General features: G+C 40.8%; 1 protein-coding gene across 1 annotated transcript in view; it reads left to right on the top strand.

Annotated features, from left to right (window-relative positions):
* The first annotated feature begins 1674 nt into the window (after positions 1 to 1674).
* The window catches only part of LOC123748477 (D(2) dopamine receptor), a 76157-nt gene continuing 57811 nt past the window's right edge, over positions 1675 to 20020 (top strand). The window contains exon 1 of the mRNA XM_069317635.1: positions 1675 to 2278. The gene's annotated coding sequence lies outside the window, so the exon portion shown is untranslated. The remainder of the gene's footprint in view (positions 2279 to 20020) is intronic.

The raw sequence follows: 20020 nt of genomic DNA, 5'->3' as shown, positions 1-20020 counted from the left end.
AAGTAACCTTTCAACTATATATATATATATATATATATATATATATATATATATATATATATATATATATATATATATATATATATTGTATATATTTTATATGTACTTCCGTATTTAGCGGAAGTAGATGCTATAAAAATGATTTATAAAAATGATTTTATCATTTATAAAAACGATAAAATTATTATTTTTCGTTGTGAAACATGAATATCAAATATTTTCTCATTTTTAAGGGTATCTAATACGACGGTCTAGCTGACTGCAGCTTGGTGTTCAATCCCCCTATATCTCCATACACCTTTCAAGTGCTATATAATGGTAATGCCATATAGTGCTTTCTCTTAATAAACCCCTTACATTTTTAATGGTATCGAATTTATTCCCCATCCTAAAGGCTTCGATTTGGTACTTCCCTGAGAAGACCCACTGATACCAACGTGATTAAACATTACAACGAAATACTACATGGTCTAACCTTTTTTAGATGGTGTTGGTAACACTAAAACAACCATGGGAGAGGTTGACAGGTGTTGGTAACCCTGAAACAACCATGGGAGAGGTTGACAGGTGTTGGTAACCCTGAAACAACCATGGGAGAGGTTGGCAGGTGTTGGTAACCCTGAAGCATTACCATGGGAAAGGTTGACAGGTGTTGGTAACCCTGAAACAACCATGGGAGAGGTTGGCAGGTGTTGGTAACCCTGAAGCATTACCATGGGAGAGGTTGACAGGTGTTGGTAACCCTGAAGCATTACCATGGGAGAGGTTGACAGGTGTTGGTAACACTGAAACAACCATGGGAGAGGCAAGCAGGTGTTGGTAACACTGAAACAACCATGGGAGAGGTTGACAGGTGTTGGTAACCCTGAAACAACCATGGGAGAGGTTGACAGGTGTTGGTAACCCTGAAGCATTACCATGGGAGAGGTTGACAGGTGTTGGTAACACTGAAACATAACCATGGGAGAGGCAGGCAGGTGTTGGCAACCCTGAAACAACCATGGGAGAGGTTGACAGGTGTTGGTAACCCTGAAGCATTACCATGGGAGAGGTTGACAGGTGTTGGTAACACTGAAACATAACCATGGGAGAGGCAGGCAGGTGTTGGCAACCCTGAAACAACCATGGGAGAGGTTGACAGGTGTTGGTAACCCTGAAGCATTACCATGGGAGAGGTTGACAGGTGTTGGTAACACTGAAACAACCATAGGAGAGGCAAGCAGGTGTTGGTAACACTGAAACAACCATGGGAGAGGTTGACAGATGTTGGTAACACTGAAACATAACCATGGGAGAGGCAGGCAGGTGTTGGTAACCCTGAAACATAACCATGGGAGAGGCAGGCAGGTGTTGGCAACCCTGAAACAACCATGGGAGAGGTTGACAGGTGTTGGTAACACTGAAACAACCATGGGAGAGGTTGACAGGTGTTGTAATCCTGAAACATAACCATGGAAGAGGCAGGCAGGTGTTGGCAACCCTGAAACCTAACCATGGGAGAAGCAGGCAGGTGTTGGCACTGCCAAAGCACATGACCATGGGAGACATGAATGAGGTGTGGGAGGGGGAGATGATAGCGGCAGCGTGGTGGCACTCTACGCATGTGGGAGCGCCTCTGGCACTCGTCCGTACATAAGGCAGTCAGAGTGCCACCAGAGCTCAGTCCCGCTGAAACCTTGACGCAGGTGCCAGTGGTTAAAGCGGCCCTCTGCTCTCTCTCTCTCTCTCTCACTCTCTCTCTCCCTCCTCTATCCCCTAGAGGGCGTCGTTAGAGAGGAGAAAACCACTCTATATATATACTGTGTCTTCTAACCAACTGTGTTTATATTAGAAAATATTTTCCGAAATACTGTGTGCCACATTGATTAAGATTTAGCAGAAAGTAGATTTTTGGTTGGTGAGTCGAAATTTTTGGTGGCTTCATTCACTGAATGAAGTGCTACTTTTTTTGGGGGGGTTCAAGTTGTGACGCTACTTTTCCATCGTGGAAAAGTAGTTTTCCGCTGCCTATGGTCTGTGTGTCTGATGAGACAGCTTTCTGGTGCTGAAATAATCTAACTCTTTGAACAAAGGTCTCGAACGAGGTGATATCGGTTCGTATAGACATCAGTGTCTATCATCGAAACATATAATGACATCGAAAAATATATGAGACATCGATATATCTATATATATGTATATAAACTTCGAAAAAAAGCATATTTACAAAACTAACTTTTGTGGTGCTTTTCTGTGACTTCATGCGGTGTATTTTGGACATAATAATACAGTAATGTAGGTGAGTATTGTTGAATTTATTGATTTTTTGTAATAACCTACAATATCCTTTTTCTAAATGATTAAATGATATTGATACAGGATGAAGTCCCACACGTTTAATTCCAATAGGTGTTTAAATATATAGGCTCGTAGGCCTACTGTATTTTAATACCAATTGTGTCGCCTAATTATATTCCTTATTCCATTTGCCAAGTTAACTGTTACAGATTCGTGATTACAGCCGGTGATTAGGATTGGTTTGGCTGAAGTCGCATATAAGTATGACGGTGATTGGTTTTTCATAAGATACCTGAATGGAGGCGATGATTGGTCGTACACCTGTTTGTCCCACCTGTTGATTGTACCACGAGTGGTACACCCGCACCCCTCCCCCCCCCCCCAGGCACCTGACTGATTGCTAGTTAGCGAAATATATACACAATATCTAAACCGGTAAACGTCAGTCATACAAATACATAAACATTGCCCAAATATATATATATATATATATATATATATATATATATATATATATATATATATATATATATATATATATATATATATATATATATATATATATACAAATCATGCCATTGTAAATAATATAAATGCATTCAAATGCCTAACCTAACCTAACCAACTCGCGGAAGGGGAATTAGTCCATAAACAAAGGAGTCGAACAGTCTCGAGTCGTTAACTCGGGTCCTGTTCTGGTAATTCACGGGGCGTCCGAATACTCTAGACCGTCCTCGTTAACAAAGGCCAATTACTAGTTAATCTAACCGCCAAACCCCACTGTTTATGCGTGAAAAAAACTGTCCACATACGACTCATAATTGATGACGTTCGAACTCTTCTCGAATGCTTCGAACGTCATCAATTCGAATGCTTCGTTCGAATGCTTCGTTGATGACCTCTGTTCGAATTGTCATGCAAGAAAATGCTTCTCCCACCTGCTTCAAATACCAATAATTGTCAACAGAACCTAACTAAACCATCGCCAAAACTATACATAAAACTCTAATAAACACTATTAATTTACATACAGGGTAAAAAAAACTAATTTAAATATGCAATGCATTAAAACTGATGAATGCATATTGGAGTCAACCGCCGCTTTTACGAGCCTAGCTTGCGAACAGGTTGCATTCCCATGCAAAAAAAAAAAAGGCCAACAAAATACACGGTTCATTGATGTGAATGAATGACGGTTATTGTATGTCTGCAACACGAACGAGCAAGGCCTAAGCACGGTTGCAATTACCACAAATCACGTATAAGGCAACTTATTTAATTAAGAGGCAAATCATCAACCATCAAGTACACCCATGTGCTTCAAATTATGCAGACGATGAGTCACAATAACGTGGCTGAAGATATGATGACCAGACCACACACCAAAAGATAAGGAGATGATGACGACGTTTCGGTCCATCCTGGACCATTAGCAAGCCGATTGTGATTGTAATAATGGTCCATAAAGGACCGAAACGTCGTCTCTTCATCCTCTGATATGTAATTTGGTCATCACAGATTATTAACCCAAAAACTGAGTAGCTATTAAAAAATAATACATCGAAAAGAACCTATTTAAAAACAGTAGACAAATCACATGTGAAAAATCTCATTTAGTGATTAGAACAAAGGTGAAAGTTGCATACGGTGTTTGGAGTGTGCAGGGGTTGAGATATCGTGAGGTATCTCGTATGTATTGGTCATTACACCTCTAACACATCAAAATATAAGTCATGCAGATACAAAAAAACTCTGGATAATGGGATGTGACGCTATTAGAAAACAACTAGGCCAAGTTGGATAGATTTACTCATAAAGCAAGATGTGTGTGTGTGCGTGTGTGTGTGTGTGTGTGTGTGTGTGTGTGTGTGTGTGTGTATGTGTGTGTGTGTGTACTCACCTAGTTGTACTCACCTAGTTGTGTTTGCGGGGGTTGAGCTCTGGCTCTTTGGTCCCGCCTCTCAACCGTCAATCAACAGGTGTACAGATTCATGAGCCTATCGGGCTCTGTGTGTGTGTGTGTGTGTGTGTGTGTGTGTGTGTGTGTTTGTGTGTGTGTGTGTGTGTATGTGTGTGTGTGTGTGTGTGTGTGTGTGTGTGTGTGTGTGTGTGTGTGTGTGTGTGTTTACTCACCTCACCAAATTGTGCTTGCGGGGGTTGAGCTCTGGCTCTTGGAATCCCACCTCCGGCTGTGTTAACAGGGAGCCTCAAACCATGAACATGAGAACCTGAGGTGAGCGACATGAGTGCCAGAAATATCGAATCTATGACCACCGACATATACATGTTGTTGTTGTTTTAGATTCAGCTACTTGGAACAAAAAAATTCCAAGTAGCACGGGCTATGGTGATCCCGTAGTGGACACACAAGCGCAGTCGTATATATACTGTACTGTCCTGAGTTCCTGCGGGCCATCAGTTGGAACCTCATTACTCTGATACAAAGCTAATTGGTTCCATTCATCCGGGCTCTAGAAGACTCGAACTCTGAACCCCCACACGCGTGTGAGGCCGAAATGCCTGAGCTTCGGCTCTGGGGTCCCGCCCTCTTTCTCTCAACTTTCACTCAACCGATGTATAGGTTCCTGAGCCTAATGGGCGTTCGAGAATGAAGTCTGAAGTCATGAAGGCATGAAGTCTGTCTCCACCACATTAATGTGGTGGAGACAGACTTCGTATTCAGACAGACAGTACATATTCCATCTGTTTATTACTCTGACATTGAACAAAAAAAATTATAATTTTTCTGTGCCATCTGCATCTGTGGCCCCTTGTTCGAGTCCCTTGCTATTCCCATCACTTCGTCTGAGATTTTTCTTACGTAGTAATCATATCTTGACGCTTTCTCCTGATAGGTGTATTAGGAAGAGAATGGAACTATCATCCAGGTATGGGAATTTCCTTAAGGCTAGTCTCGTAACTCGTACTTTTTTTAGATCTGGTATCCATCTGGAGGCATTTTTCTAAGTTTTCAAGAACCTTATCATTTTTTAGGTAAAGAATGACTTTTTTTTAACACAGGTGGGTTCAGGAGCAGACGACTGCCTACTCCTGCTAGCAGGCTTAAACCTTTCCCTTAGAGATTATGGTGAGTCTTTCTCATTGTCCACGGTACACGACTTATCAGTATGCTATCGCTGCATATACCAGGGTGAGTCTGACGTGTGTGTGTGGTACATGAGACTCTAAATGGTTCCCGTACTGATATGTCTAAAGGCAGTTCTTATGATAGCCAACCTGTCATAGATTGTCAGCGATAACAGATCATGTTAACTGGTGTGACTTCCAGTAACAAATCACAGCACTGCACCATTATGTAATACACCATTTAGCAACTGCTGAACTATTAGCAACTGTTGGTCAGGTGTATATATGTATACACGCACCAAATTACAGGCCCCGAGTACAGCACCACGTTGCTGTAATGGTCCCCTGAGGCCGGTTTTTAATGGTTAGTAATGGGAGGCTGTAGGGAAGTTTCAGACCAATTATGACCCACAGGTGACGTGGGGGAGGGGGGGGGCGTTTTCTCTCTCTCTCTCTCTCTCTCTCTCTCTCTCTCTCTCTCTCTCTCTCTCTCTCTCTCTCTCTCTCTCTCTCTCTCTCTCTCTCTCTCTCTCTCTCACTCTCTTCTCCTACCTCCTTTCTTCCTAATAATGTGAAATCCCGTTCAACAGAATCATCTATTGATTCGACCCTTCCTTGCCGTGTTCCATCTACCCCCTAGCGGCTCTCACTGTCCTAGCCCAATCGGCTCTGGTGAGAGGCGCTGAAGGAAGGTCTGCCAGTTCACCAGGGAGAGAAAAACAGCCTCGTAAAATGAAGAGTAGACAGTAAATAGGTCGTGGAGAGCAGAGTACTGTCTCTCTTACTCTCACACACACACACACACACACACACACACACACACACACACTGCAGGATCCAAGAGCCAATGCTCGATCCTCCAGGCACAAACAGGTAGATGAGTACACACACACACACACACACACACACACACACACACAAATATATATATATATATATATATATATATATATATATATATATATATATATATATATATATATATATATATATATATATATATATATGACAATGTCAGACCACGGAGGAAAAATGAAACAGGAATTTCCTTAAGTACTTTCGTATATTAAATACATCTTCAGAAGGTCTTCTGAAGATGTATTTAATATACGAAAGTACTTAAGGAAATTCCTGTTTCAGTTTTCCTCCGTGGTCTGACATTGTCACATTCTTAATCACGTGTTTATTTTCGTGATATACACACACACATATCTATATATATATATATATATATATATATATATATATATATATATATATATATATATATATATATATATATACACAAACTGGGTCGAATAACGACGAACGCAGCTACTCTATATTCCAGTTAGTTTTCTATTAGCGTTCATAAACAGCTCAAATTCAGACAGACAGACAGACGGACGGACGGCTAAACGCCTCGAAAGCTAGTCATTAATCTTGGCATAGCACTATATTCTCGTCATTTATATCCCCCTGATGTTTACACCGTGAAACTGGCGGGGGGGGGGGGACAGTAACGTAGTCACGCATTGAACACATCTACAAGGGCCGTGACGAGGATTCGAACTTCCGTCTGTGAGCATCCCAGACGGTCTAGTCACGCATTCATGGTACTGAAACATCTAAGTTCAGGATCTATGCCACCCTTCGATCCCGGGCGCCGGCGAGAAACAATGGGCAGAGTTTCTTTTTTTCACCCTATGCCCCTGTTACCTAGCAGTAAAATAGGTACCTGGGTGTTAGTCAGCTGTCACGGGCTGCTTCCTGGGGATGGAGGCCTGGTCGAGGACCGGGCCGCGGGGACACTAAAGCCCCGAAATCATCTCAAGATAACCTCAAGATAACCCTCTTGTTTCACTTAGGGGAGGCCTGACGCTAAGGATGGTATGCCACTGTCTTAACTACACTTTTAAGGGACCTATTTGATAACTCAAGAAACTCAAGATAACTCAAGATAACTTCAGAAACAAGTAGTGTATTGTGAGGACTAATAATAAACAGAAGCTCCCCTATGACTCTGTAATATCCCCATTGGTCGAACTATTATGTATTAGCGATAAGACCTACCATTAACGTATGATGACTTACTGTAAATATGTAGCTCTTGTAATAGCACTTTCTCTGTAACTAGCTGACATTGTAACTATAAGGTGTGAAGGATAGATGAAATTGTTTATGTAATAATCTAAGATGAGGTCTGATAAAGACCTTTTGTACCCTCTGTAATGCTTTTGCGCTACCGCTCACAGGATGAGTATGGGGTGCACAATAAACTAGTCGCCTTCGGCGGCAACAATCAAATCAATGTCTTAACTATGGCGCCTGACTTGTTATGCAACTGAGAAATGTGGCAACCCAATTATGGTTGACGGTGATTGGTTGCCTGTAATTATATGGCAAACGACCCCGGCTCCCGATAATCGCGTCTAGAACAGCTTTCAGCTTTCATAATCATAGGCTGCAAAGCTCTGTGGGGGGTTAGCAGTAACAACAAAAGAGAGTGTTACGAAAACACACTGTATTTTCCGTTACCAAAATACTGTAGTTTATGTAACCAGTTTCGTCTCATTTACAACTACAATTTACAACTCTCCATTTGATCCTTTTTTTGTATTGAAGAAAGCAATTTTTGTATTTCATTTTCAGCTATTATTACTGCTACTGTTGAGGCTATTAAGCCATTATTAGGCCTACTAGTCTCAAGTTCATTGGCGTTATTAGGCCTACTGCTGATAACACAAGTAAGATCTGGAAACTCAAATGGGTCAGGTTATCTTGAGATGATTTCGGGGCTTTAGTGTCCCCGCGGCCCGGTCCTCGACCAGGCCTCCACCCCCAGGAAGCAGCCCGTGACAGCTGACTAACTCCCAGGAACCTATTTACTGCTAGGTAACAGGGGCATTCAGGGTGAAAGAAACTTTGCCCATTTGTTTCTGCCTCGTGCGGGAATCGAACCCGCGCCACAGAATTACGAGTCCTGCGCGGTATCCACCAGGCTACGAGGCCCCCTCGTCGAAGGAAGGTCGAAGGAATGTATAGAAATATTTATATCCTGTACAAGTGTTCAACAAATGGAATGCACAAACCAAAAAAATATTATGAAAGCTCCATCCAAAACTTCATGGGCCGAAATCCACAACAAATTCGAACGTCAGAATAGTTAATTATAATACAACAAGGTACAACAGCCGGGGCATAGACAGCTAGACATCACGTTCTCGTCGTCACTAATAGCTCACCACCTATAGGAAAGTCCCACTACCACCCTACACCTCCCCTATTTCCTCTTTCAACCTTCCCATATCTCTTTAATCTGCAGGCTTGTATTAGGCCATTTCTCAGAGCACCAAGCCCATATCTCACTCACACACATTCAAAAGTTCAGCTTTCTTCCTACTCCTATTATTTATTGGTAACTATTAAGGCATAAATAGCATTTATTGGCCGCTCTCTCAAGATTTATTAAGAAATTTTACGATTTCGAGGCCAGTTTTTTTTAGCTTGAAGATTTTCCTTCAAGTGGCATTTCAAGCCAGAAATTCGTTGACTTGTTTTTCTTGTTATTTCATTGTTTTAGTTTCCCTAGTTGTTGATGTCAATTGACGTCATTCGACACTTCAGAAACTATGTCATTCTACGGGGCATAGATATCACTTTACATGGCTTGGAAATCATTTGACAAGACACAGATATCATTTTATGTCTTAGAATTAATATTTAAGAACATCAAAATCGTTTAACTAAGTCTTCAGAAATCATTTTTACAAATTACCTCCAAGACTAATTTTCATATACCAGTTCCTTGCCCTCATATCCTAGCTCCTTGTCCTCATATCCCAGCTCCTTGACTTCATATCCCAGCTCCTTGTCCTCATATCCCAGCTCCTTTTCCTCATATCCAAGTTCCTTGCCCTCATATCCCATCTCCTTCCCCCTCATATCCCAGCTCCTTGTCCTCATATCCCAGCTCCTTGTCCTCATTTCCCAGCTCTTTGTCTACATATTCCAGCTCCTTGTCCTCACCTCCCAGCTCCTTATTATATCCCAGCTCTTTGCTTTAGCCCCCTCCTCGTCCCTTCAGGGTGCTATATAGTTATACAGCCTTAGCAATTTCCCCTCATAATTACAGCCTTCTGGGCCGCTGGACTTATATAATAGTCTGTACATAAACTGGAGAACGCAAATGAATAAGCTATAATGCCTTCGCAATATACAAACTCAGTTAAGAGAAGCCTGAAAAACTAAACTCATTTTCTCTAAATTAGCATACAAAACTTAAGGATCTAATTTAGAGCTGTAAGTTACTTTAGAATACATGTAAACAATTATAATAAAAGGCATTTAAGCTGCAAAAAAAATATTTGGCGTGAGTGGAATGAATTTTGGGAATAGTTGTCATATATTGGAATACAATCATTGTAAGTATACTGGAGGTATACACTGTATGTAATGTATATGTTTGCCTATTCACAACTATTAATGTTATTTACAGCATTATGTGGCATCAATACACATATGTAGAGTGTGTGTGTGTGGGTGTATTTACTATTTGTGCTTGCAACATCGAGCTATCAGCTCTTGGAGCCATTCCAACTATCGGCTGCTTAATGTACTGACTCGCGACCTATTTCTTTCGTTTTATCAGACTTAAACATATTTATCTCTCTCACAGGCATCCCCCAGTTACTCAACTCCCAAGTACCTATTTACCGCTGGGTGAACAGAGGCATGAGATGAAATTCATTGCTCATTTCTGCCTTGATTAGAAATCTAACCCAGGTTCTTAAGATTACGATGCAAGAGCGAAGTCCGCTCGGCTGCGAGGACCTGTGTGTGTGTGTGTGTGTGTGTGTGTGTGTGTGTGTGTGTGTGTGTGTGTGTGTGTGTGTGTGTGTGTGTGTGTGTGTGTATGTGTGTGTGTGTGTGTGTGTCATTCAGATATACAGGCGATGAATCACAATAACGTGGCTAAAGCATGTTGACCAGACCACACACTAGAAGGTGAAGGGACGACGACGTTTCGGTCCGTCCTGGACCATTCTCAAGTCGATTGTGAATGGACAATCGACTTGAGAATGGTCCAGGACGGACCGAAACGTCGTCGTCCCTTCACCTTTTTTGTGTGTGGTCTGGTCATCATTCAAATATATTCTTTCCTCTGTGAAATATATAGAGATCTTATTACTGAATATAATCTTAGATACATTCATTTCAACTTCTTACGATGTTTCAAGACTCGCTAATTAAATACATTTTCTCCCATGCAAGAAAACATGTGTCCAGTGCAGTGAGTCTATGGCAGATGCACAACAGGTGTCAACGGATGATTAATAAACCCATTAATCGATTTATCTTTAACGTAATAAATATCTGAAAATAAAATTCTAATTTAACCTATGAATAGTTTTTTAAAAATAATTATTTTAGTAGTGGTTAATAATGGCTACTTCAGATAGTTTTCAAGTTCTTCTCCAATTTTATGATCTAAATGAAGGTTTTGTGTAAATATTTCCTCTTGGGCTTGCTTGCTCTCTCTTTCTCTCTTTCACTCACTCTCTCTCTCTCTCTCTCTCTCTCTCTCTCTCTCTCTCGCTCTCTCTCTCTCTCTCTCTCTCTCTCTCTCTCTCTCTCTCTCTCTCTCTCTCTCTCTCTCTCTCTCTTTCTTTCTTTCTTTCTTTCTTTCTCTCTCTCTCTTTTGGCCGTCAAGGTGCAAAAAGAATTCTGCAGGAGAAAGGGTGACATGAAAGCAATTCCCATATAGCTGAAGTGACATGGGAGGAAAAACTCGGTGAAAAGTTCTCCCAGCAAAGTTCCTCTCCCACATCAAACAGGCTGACGTGTGATTCCTGCCTTTGTCCCATGTTAACAGGGCGTTGAGAGTGCGTGGGAGATGGGTGTGGCTCCTATGTTAAAAGATTTTTCCCTTGTTTCTTTGTGAGGTGTTTCTTTGTTCCATATTTTGATTTGTTTGCTCTGGATATAGATTGTGTGCTCTTGTTCCGAGTACGTTTTTCGTAAAGGCATGAAGGTTAGGTTAGGTCAAACCCTTCCTGTCCACTCAAAAGCAGTAAGTGTCAGTCTTGCAAATGAAACTGTTACTGACAATCGACTTGAGAACGGTCCAGGACGGACCGAAACGTCGTCGTCCCTTCACCTTCTAGAGTGTGGTCTGGTCAACTTACTTTAGCCACGTTATTGTGACTCCTCGCCTGCAAATGAAACTACTGTTAACATGGAGCAAATAAGCAACATTCACAGCGAGTCTAATCTTCGTTTGAGCACTGTGGATCGTTTGGTTAGCGAGTTTTCAGCTTAAATACGGTTCAGACCTCAAAAAACCTGTGCAGGCGATGAGTCACAATAACGTGGCTAAAGTATGTTGACCAGACCACACACTAGAAGGTGAAGGGACGACGACGTTTCGGTCCGTCCTGGACCATTCTCAAGTCGATTGTCCTCATAAAATCTTTCTCATAATCTACAACTGAGTCGAGGGTTAGAGACTGACTATCTCTCACTTTGCTTCCGACTTCGCCTGAGACGTTATCATTTATCATTGGCCACTTCTAGACCAAATATTTCAGAAGATTTTGTGATAAATGACTAAAATGGCCCCAGAAAAATATGATGCTTGTTAAGCGCATTTCATTTGCAGTTATCAGCAAGGGTCTGAAAATGACTCGACATTCGGTAATGTAATGTTGGAGAGAATGGCACAGTTTGGATGACCTAAGTGTTCACCATTAAATGAGGAGACGACGACGTTTCGGTTCGTCTTGAACCATTATCAAGTCGATTGTTACAATCGACTTGATAATGTCCTGGGTTTTTATTATAATTAACTGCTCAAAAAAATAGCTTTCAACATTGCACAGGTGAGGCGGTGCAATTTGTCGTCAATAATTCCGTTGTTCTTTTCACGTTATATTCATGTATTGGTCACGTCACGGTCATGTCTCTCACGTCTATATCGCTCACGTCTCTCTAACATATCTCTCACGTCTCTATCTTTCAAATCTCTCTCTCTCTCTCTCTCTCTCTCTCTCTCTCTCTCTCTCTCTCTCTCTCTCTCTCTCTCTCTCTCTCTCTCTCTGTCTTTCTCTCTATCTCTCTCTCTCTATCTATCTCACTCACGTCTCTCTCTCACGTCTCTCTCTCACGTCTCTCTGTCTCTCTCTCTCTCTCTCTCTCTCTCTCTCTCTCTCTCTCTCTTTCTCTCTCTCTCTCTCTCTCTCTCTCTCTCTCTCTCTCTCTCTCTCTCTCTCTCTCTCTCTCTCTCTCTCTCTTTTCTCTCTCTCTCTCTCTCTCTCTCTCTCTCTCTCTCTCTCTCTCTCTCTCTCTCTCTCTCTCTCTCTCTCTAGTGTCTCTGGCTGACATATTTCCAACAAAAAGTTAGAGGTTGCTCTTTTATTCCTGGAGTTAATGACCTCTAAGCTTTTTAATGTTTCACTGCATGTGTTTCATGTTTAAAAGTCTTATAGTGCAGTATACTCACTCCTCCAGGTCCTGTGATGATAACTACTCAAAGCACTTTTTTTTTTTAAGGAATACCTTCCGTAAACTGTAATTGTGGTATTTGCTAATTATCAACCGTAATTAGACGATGAATTAATTATTACTAGACGATTATTGCGCTACTTAAGATGCTGTATTCACCGGTTTTGTAGTGGTACTGAAATTCTATAGTCCCTTAGAGGGGAGAGAATTACCCTATGTGATGAAGGAAAGATTAGAGGGGAAAAACATTACCCTTTAAGATAGGGGGAAACATAATAAAAGGGGAATAATTGCTGAAAATCAGTAGTTTGGTGACAAGATATAGTGCCAAGGCTTAACCCACCTGCTTGATACTTGATCGCAAAGGTCAGTGAACTAGGCCAAGAGGTTGTTTTGACTTCACAAAGCCTTTGTTGGATTAATGGTTGTATTTTACACTTGATCAATTTTCACACATACACTAAAAAAAGGGGGTGTATTTCAGTTCACATGGCCGGAAGTGGTAATTGTTTGTGCGGGTTTGTGTGCTGGATGTGTGGGACAAAGGAAGTCATTTGAGGTCAAAGGTCATACATTGTTTTAAAAAAATGATATGTGCGAATTTCTGGGTAGTTTGATAGTATTATGGAGTAAAGTGTTGAGGTTGTTGGAGTGTGTTGTTAGTCTAGCAATTTGGTAACATTTTCCAATATTCAGTAATGGCTGGTATGTTTATTCTGTCCTGCATGGGGGGGTTAGGAGGTGGGGGGGGGGGGAGAGTTGGGGTCCCCTTGTTGCCTGGTTGGCTGGTTTTTGCTCTTTCTCTCTCTCTCTCGCTTTCTCTCTATCTCTCTCTCTCTCTCTCTCTCTCTCTCTCTCTCTCTCTCTCTCTCTCTCTCTCTCTCTCTCTCTCTCTCTCTCTCTCTCACACACACACACAAATAGAAAGCATGATGTGTGAGAGAGAGATCTGTGTGTGTGTACTCACCTAGCTGTATATTAGGTGAGTACACACACACACACAGCTCTCTCACATCTATCTCTCTCGCACCTCTCTCACACCTCTCTCTCTCTGCCTCTTTCCTCTGTCCCTACCACATCTTACCCTATAACATCAACAAGGGGACCATCAAAGATAATTCCCCCTCCATAATTTCCTCCCAACCATAACCATCACTGCCTAGTTACATTAAAGAGTCTTATACCCACGGAATTAACTCATCTTACGGCTTGAAGACGCTTTAAAAAAATGAAAAGTTTACATGTGGGTGGACACGAGCGATAAATATATCGAGGTGTTTGGAGGTATGGCCGCTAGGTGGCTCTCAAGCTGGCCAGTCAGTCAACCAGTCTCGTAACTCAGTCACCCTCCAGATGTAGTGGAGGACGGATGTGTGTCTGTGTGGCCTGTCGCTCTCAGTGGTGAGACACTTATTCCAAAAGTAATAATAATAAAAAAAAGCCTGAAGAGACATGCTGGACGTAGTATTGTGCACTAATGCACAATAGTGTTGTGACACTATAAGATTTTTTTTACAAGTTATTAAAATTTAAATAAAACTCAAACAATAGAGGCGTAACTTGAAATTAAAGTATTTCAAAATACCTCCTTTTCTAATACCCACGGGGAAAATTATAATATATATATATATATATATATATATATATATATATATATATATATATATATATATATATATATATATATATATATATATATATACTTGCGTTTCAACTTTAGTCAACACCTATGTTGCCTTCAGTGCTGCACAGGCAGGAGGTGCTGTCAATCACCGGGAAGCAGCCAAGCATCGTAAATACAGAGATCTTGATCACCACTACAGTTTTGTCCCCATTGCCTCAGAGACACTTGGTGCCTGGAGTAAAACTGCCGCTAGTTTTATTGAAGGAGTCGGGTTCCAAGCTAATTGAAACAACTACGGACCCAAGAGCCGCCATTTTTCTCTTTCAGCACCTTAGTGTGGCGATCCAAGAGGCCTGACAGCTGAGTGGACCGCGCTTCGGATTCGTATTCCTGAGGTTCCGGGTTCAATCCCCTTTGAAGGCGGAAACAAAATGGGCAGAGTTTCTTTCACCCTGATGCTCCTGTTACCTAGTAGTAAATAGGTATCTGGGAGTTAGACAGATACTACGGGCTGCTTATTTGGGGGGGGGGTAACAAAAAAGAGGCCTGGTCGAGGAGCGGGCCGCGGGGACACTAAGCCGCGAAATCATCTCAAGATAACCTCAAGATAACCAAGATCTAGATAGGAACTGCACACTGCATCCATGGTTCCTGCCCGTTATCTGAGGAGTTATCTTCTTCCTGAGGTTATCTTGAGATGATTTCGGGGCTTAGTGTCCCCGCGGTCCGGTCCTCGACCAGGCCTCCAACCCCAGGAAGCAGCCCGTGACAGCTGACTAACACCCAAGTACCTATTTACTGCTAGGTAACACGGGCATCAGGGTGAAAGAAACATTTTTGCAGATTTCTCTCCGCCTCCACCGGGAATCGAACCCGGAACATCAGGACTACGAATCCGAAGCGCTGTCCACCCAGCTGTCAGGCGCCCTAACCAATGATGTAACCCTTTTTGTGTAATGAAATTTTAAATAAAATAAAACGACAAAATATACATATATATATATATATATATATATATATATATATATATATATATATATATATATATATAAATATACATATAAATATACATATATATATATACAAAACGAATAAAAGTGGTAGGAGAAGAAAATATTAAAGTGCTCATTGATAATCCACAAGGTCTTCTCTGAATACTTTTTATTTTCTTCTCCGAGGTTATGGGTCCCTATAATTGCACCAGAGGTGGTACCATATATATATATATATATATATATATATATATATATATATATATATATATATATATATATATATATATATATATATATATATATATATATATAACGTCATCGTTTCTTTGTCTTCTGGTGTGTGGTTTGGTCACCACAAGATCTCTTATCTGTCTGCTGTGTTTCCTTAAGTTTACCTCATTTTGTAAGCTTAAAGTATCCTTTATATGAGCCTGAAACACATATCCTCCTCCATTTCTCTCACCCTGCAAGGAGATATGGCCAGTGTTGGGGGAGAGAGAGAGAGAGAGAGAGAGAGAGAGAGAGAGAGAGAGAGAGAGAGAGAGAGAGAGAGAGAGAGAGAGAGAGAGAGAGAGAATCAGCAGCTCCAAGAATGGGTAAAATACAGGAGCATTAGTGTTGTACAGACATGATATTTGATTTGCAGTTTGCTATGTCAAAATTTTTTTTGTGGGAGGAGGGGGTGTGGAAGATTATGGGGCCATTATAGGTTTAAAGAAATTTAAAGAAACAATTTCATTTAAATTAAAACATTTAAAGAAATCATATATACAGAAATCAATAATAATTCAGAATTGATTTCAAATTAGTATTTGCCTGAAAGAAATTGTGATTGCTCTAATGACTTACCCTATCATAAACTTACCTTAGTCTTCATCTCATTGATCTCACTTCCTTCTCACTTTTACCTCACTGACGTCAACCCTCTGACCTTTAACTCACTGACGTCACCCCTCCCTGCCCATCACTTCAGTGACCTCAACTCACCCCCACCCCCTTTAACCCTACCCATTAATTGTCTTCCTGATATCCCCTTCAACCCATTTTCCCCTCGTTGCCTTGATAATGTCCTAACAAGCGATATGTTATCTTCAAAGAAAATCTACTCTGGTATTTCTTCATTATCCATCTTCTATTATTATTATTATAAGATACACATGTGTATTCTGAAGATAAACATGTGTATTCTGAAGATACACATGTGTATTCTGAAGATACACATGTGTATTCTGAAGATACACATGTGTATTCTGAAGATACACATGTGTATTCTGAAGATACACATGTGTATTCTGAAGATACACATGTGTATTCTGAAGATATACATGTGTATTCTGAAGATATACATGTGTATTCTGAAGATATACATGTGTATTCTGAAGATACACATGTGTATTCTGAAGACACACATGTGTATTCTTAAGACACACACATGTGTCCAAAAGTTGACATCTAAATCACTCACCAAGACCTCCGATCGTTCCCATGTAAAACATTACAGCTGATAAGGGAAATTGAGACCCAGAGTAAGTTTAAGGAACGGCAAGAGTTACAGAGAAGAGGAACCTGACGTAATTCTTGTAGGAGACTAGATCACGAGGAACCAGTCCAAGGAAGTCTGCCACACCAACCACAGATAAGGAATGGATGTTATCGAGGAATGATTCAAGATATCAGTGATATGTTGGTTCAACGAATGAGTTCGTTAGAAGAACGTTCTTCGTGGTATGAAAACAAGCAAAGGATTTAGGAAGAGTTAATCCCACAATAGACTTTAATAGATTTAGGAAAAAATATAAGAAATTTTAAAGATTTTTTTTTTCTTCAACAGACGTGGCCTTTTATTCAATGCTATCATAGAATATTGATTGTATATATCTATATTTATTATATATATTATTTATATATTCCCTCCAAGGACAAGGTTAAATATACATTAGCCGACTTATAGTGTTGGAAGCTATTGAAAATTACAGACGAGGAGTCACAATAACGTGGCTGAAATATGTTGACTAAACGGCACACTAGAAAGTAAAGGGACGACGACGTTTCGGTCCGTCCTGGACCATTCTCAAGTCGATTGTGAATGGTCCAGGACGGACCGAAACGTCGTCGTCCCTTCACTTTCTAGTATGTGGTCTGGTCAACCTATTGAAAATTTTCCCCCAATAGGGGATTGAAGAGTTTCAACAAAGCATAACCAGCATACACACATTTTATTCCTCTTACACGAAGTTACACAGAAAATTGTATGATATAGTAGTTCTTTGTGTTATATTTAGGACCGAGGCATTGCTAAGATTTTTAGCAAGCAATTATCTGAAGAAGGCGTCGAGGCATTCTTAACAGAAGTACTGCACTAAATAATTCATTAGTGGGTCTGTGAAAGGGTGAGAATACAAAGGAATATAAAGATTCCGTTGTATTCTCAATGTTGTAGAAGTCAATTGACATTGATTGATTGATTGATTGATTGATGAAGATTAAGCCGTGGCATGGGCATGAATAGCCCATAAGTAGTAGATTTTTTGAAGTGAATGTGATCTTTGGTCGTGAATGTTGACATGTTGTTGTTTAAGATTCAGCTACTGGGAGCAAAAAGTTGCAAGTAGCATGGGCTATGGTGATCCCATAGTGGATATACCTGGCACAGAAACTGGCTATAACTTGCGTGATGTGTATATGTATGTATGTTGACATCAGATCACAAACCAAGATTTATATGAGAGGGTTAGATGTAGAATTAGGTCAATTGAGGGTGAATTATGAGAGACTTCAGAATTATGAGAGAGACTTTTCTTTCACTATGACTTTTGTGAGAATTATGAGAGAGACTTTTCCCATATGACATGTGGGAAAATGTCATATGGGAAAACATGTCATATGGGAAAAACTCTCATCCCTCCCCCACCTTTCATTCTCTCTCTCGCTCTCTCTCTCTCTGCCTTACTTTCACCTCACCTTCCCTCTCCTTCCTTATTTATAACCCAATTACGAGCATAGCTTCGGAGCCGTTGAGAGCAGAAATATCTTGACCTGAAATGCCCTTATTACATCACTCTGGCAATGTCTTGAGAGTGTGTAGAGGGGAACATTTTAAAGCCGCTGGCTTTGATCCTTTCTCGGACTCATTTGTGGTGTTGAGACACGCATCATTCACGAACCTCCTTTGAGCAAAGATGATTTTTCAAGCGTAGTTTACTGGTCTGGGATTCAATTAGTCCGTTTACCTTCTTACCTAACAGGTTTCACCTGAGATATGCAGGGCTTCAGAGTCCCTTTGTGTCCCTGTTGACTTTTAAAATTGTTGTTGGTGTTAGAATATCATTATTTGACATTCTAATTGCGTTTTTCCTGTCCTCACACGGAAGAAAGTGTTCCTTCTCTCATCTCTGTGAGTTACATACGCGTGTCTAGCCTCCATGTAATCTAAACATTCTGGTTCGTTATGCTTCGTCAACACCGGCCGAGTATTGTGTATGCCTGGATCATGTCCACTCATTATTTCAAGTGAAACGATTTTTACTATTTTAGTTGCTTAGTGATCTGATGTCTAGGAATATTCTTGAGACTAATGTTTCAAAATCTTCTTTCGATCCTGATCTTCAAGATCAAACATTCTCGATCTTCTGCTTTTTTTGAAGCTGGGCTTTCCACGCTGGTTCTATATACCGTAGCTATATAGGATACATGGAGCATATATTTTCCTATAAGGCATCTTTATTGAAGGTCCTGAACAAAAAAATCCACAAGGGCCGTGACGAGGATTCGAACCTGCGTCCGGGAGCATCCCAGACACTGCCTTAATCGACTGAGCTACGACAGGGTTAAAAGAGTTGAAACCGAAGTTCTACTGAACTTACTGGATCCCGTAGCCTCTCCGAGGCACAAACTCTTTTAACCCTGTCGTAGCTCAGTCGATTAAGGCAGTGTCTGGGATGCTCCCGGACGCAGGTTCGAATCCTCGTCACGGCCCTTGTGGATTTGTTCATTTGATGCATCACGTTAGTGTGATCTCTGTGTGTAAGGTCCTCAAGGCTTTGAACTGATGATAGCTGATTTCGTTTACCCTATCATTTTGTGTATGCCTCCAGCTCTACATTAAACTGTGTATATACAACCAGGTCTTCTTTTCAGTTATATGTGGTTCCTTATAGGTGATGTGCCATCCTTATCACCTTGCATTTGAGTTGAAGTCTAGTAGCCACTTGTCAACCTATCCATGATAGCAAAGTCTTTCCTGGGGCCTTCTGTATGAGTACCTCATTCTAATCCTTCTTCGTCAACTTTGCATTATGGGTAAAGAGTCATTATACACACAGCGTTTAAACCGCATAGGTCCTAGCACCGATCCTTAAAGAACTCCATTTAAGTTATTCCTACGATCCTTAAAGGACAACCTTCAAGTTATTACTACAAGCCTTAAAGAACACCCTTTAAGTCTCTACGATCCTTAAAGAACACCCTTTAAGTCTCTACGATTCCTTCACCTCTATTGAGCTCTCTGTCCGGTGCGTTATCGCGATTTTTCAAGCGTCAATTTCATAATGCTTCT

This window comes from Procambarus clarkii, chromosome 88, assembly GCF_040958095.1.
Source record: "Procambarus clarkii isolate CNS0578487 chromosome 88, FALCON_Pclarkii_2.0, whole genome shotgun sequence".
In the NCBI taxonomy this organism is placed as follows: Eukaryota; Metazoa; Arthropoda; class Malacostraca; order Decapoda; family Cambaridae; genus Procambarus; species Procambarus clarkii.
Note: the sequence above shows the minus strand (reverse complement) of the source record. Positions and strands in the feature narration are given on the sequence as shown.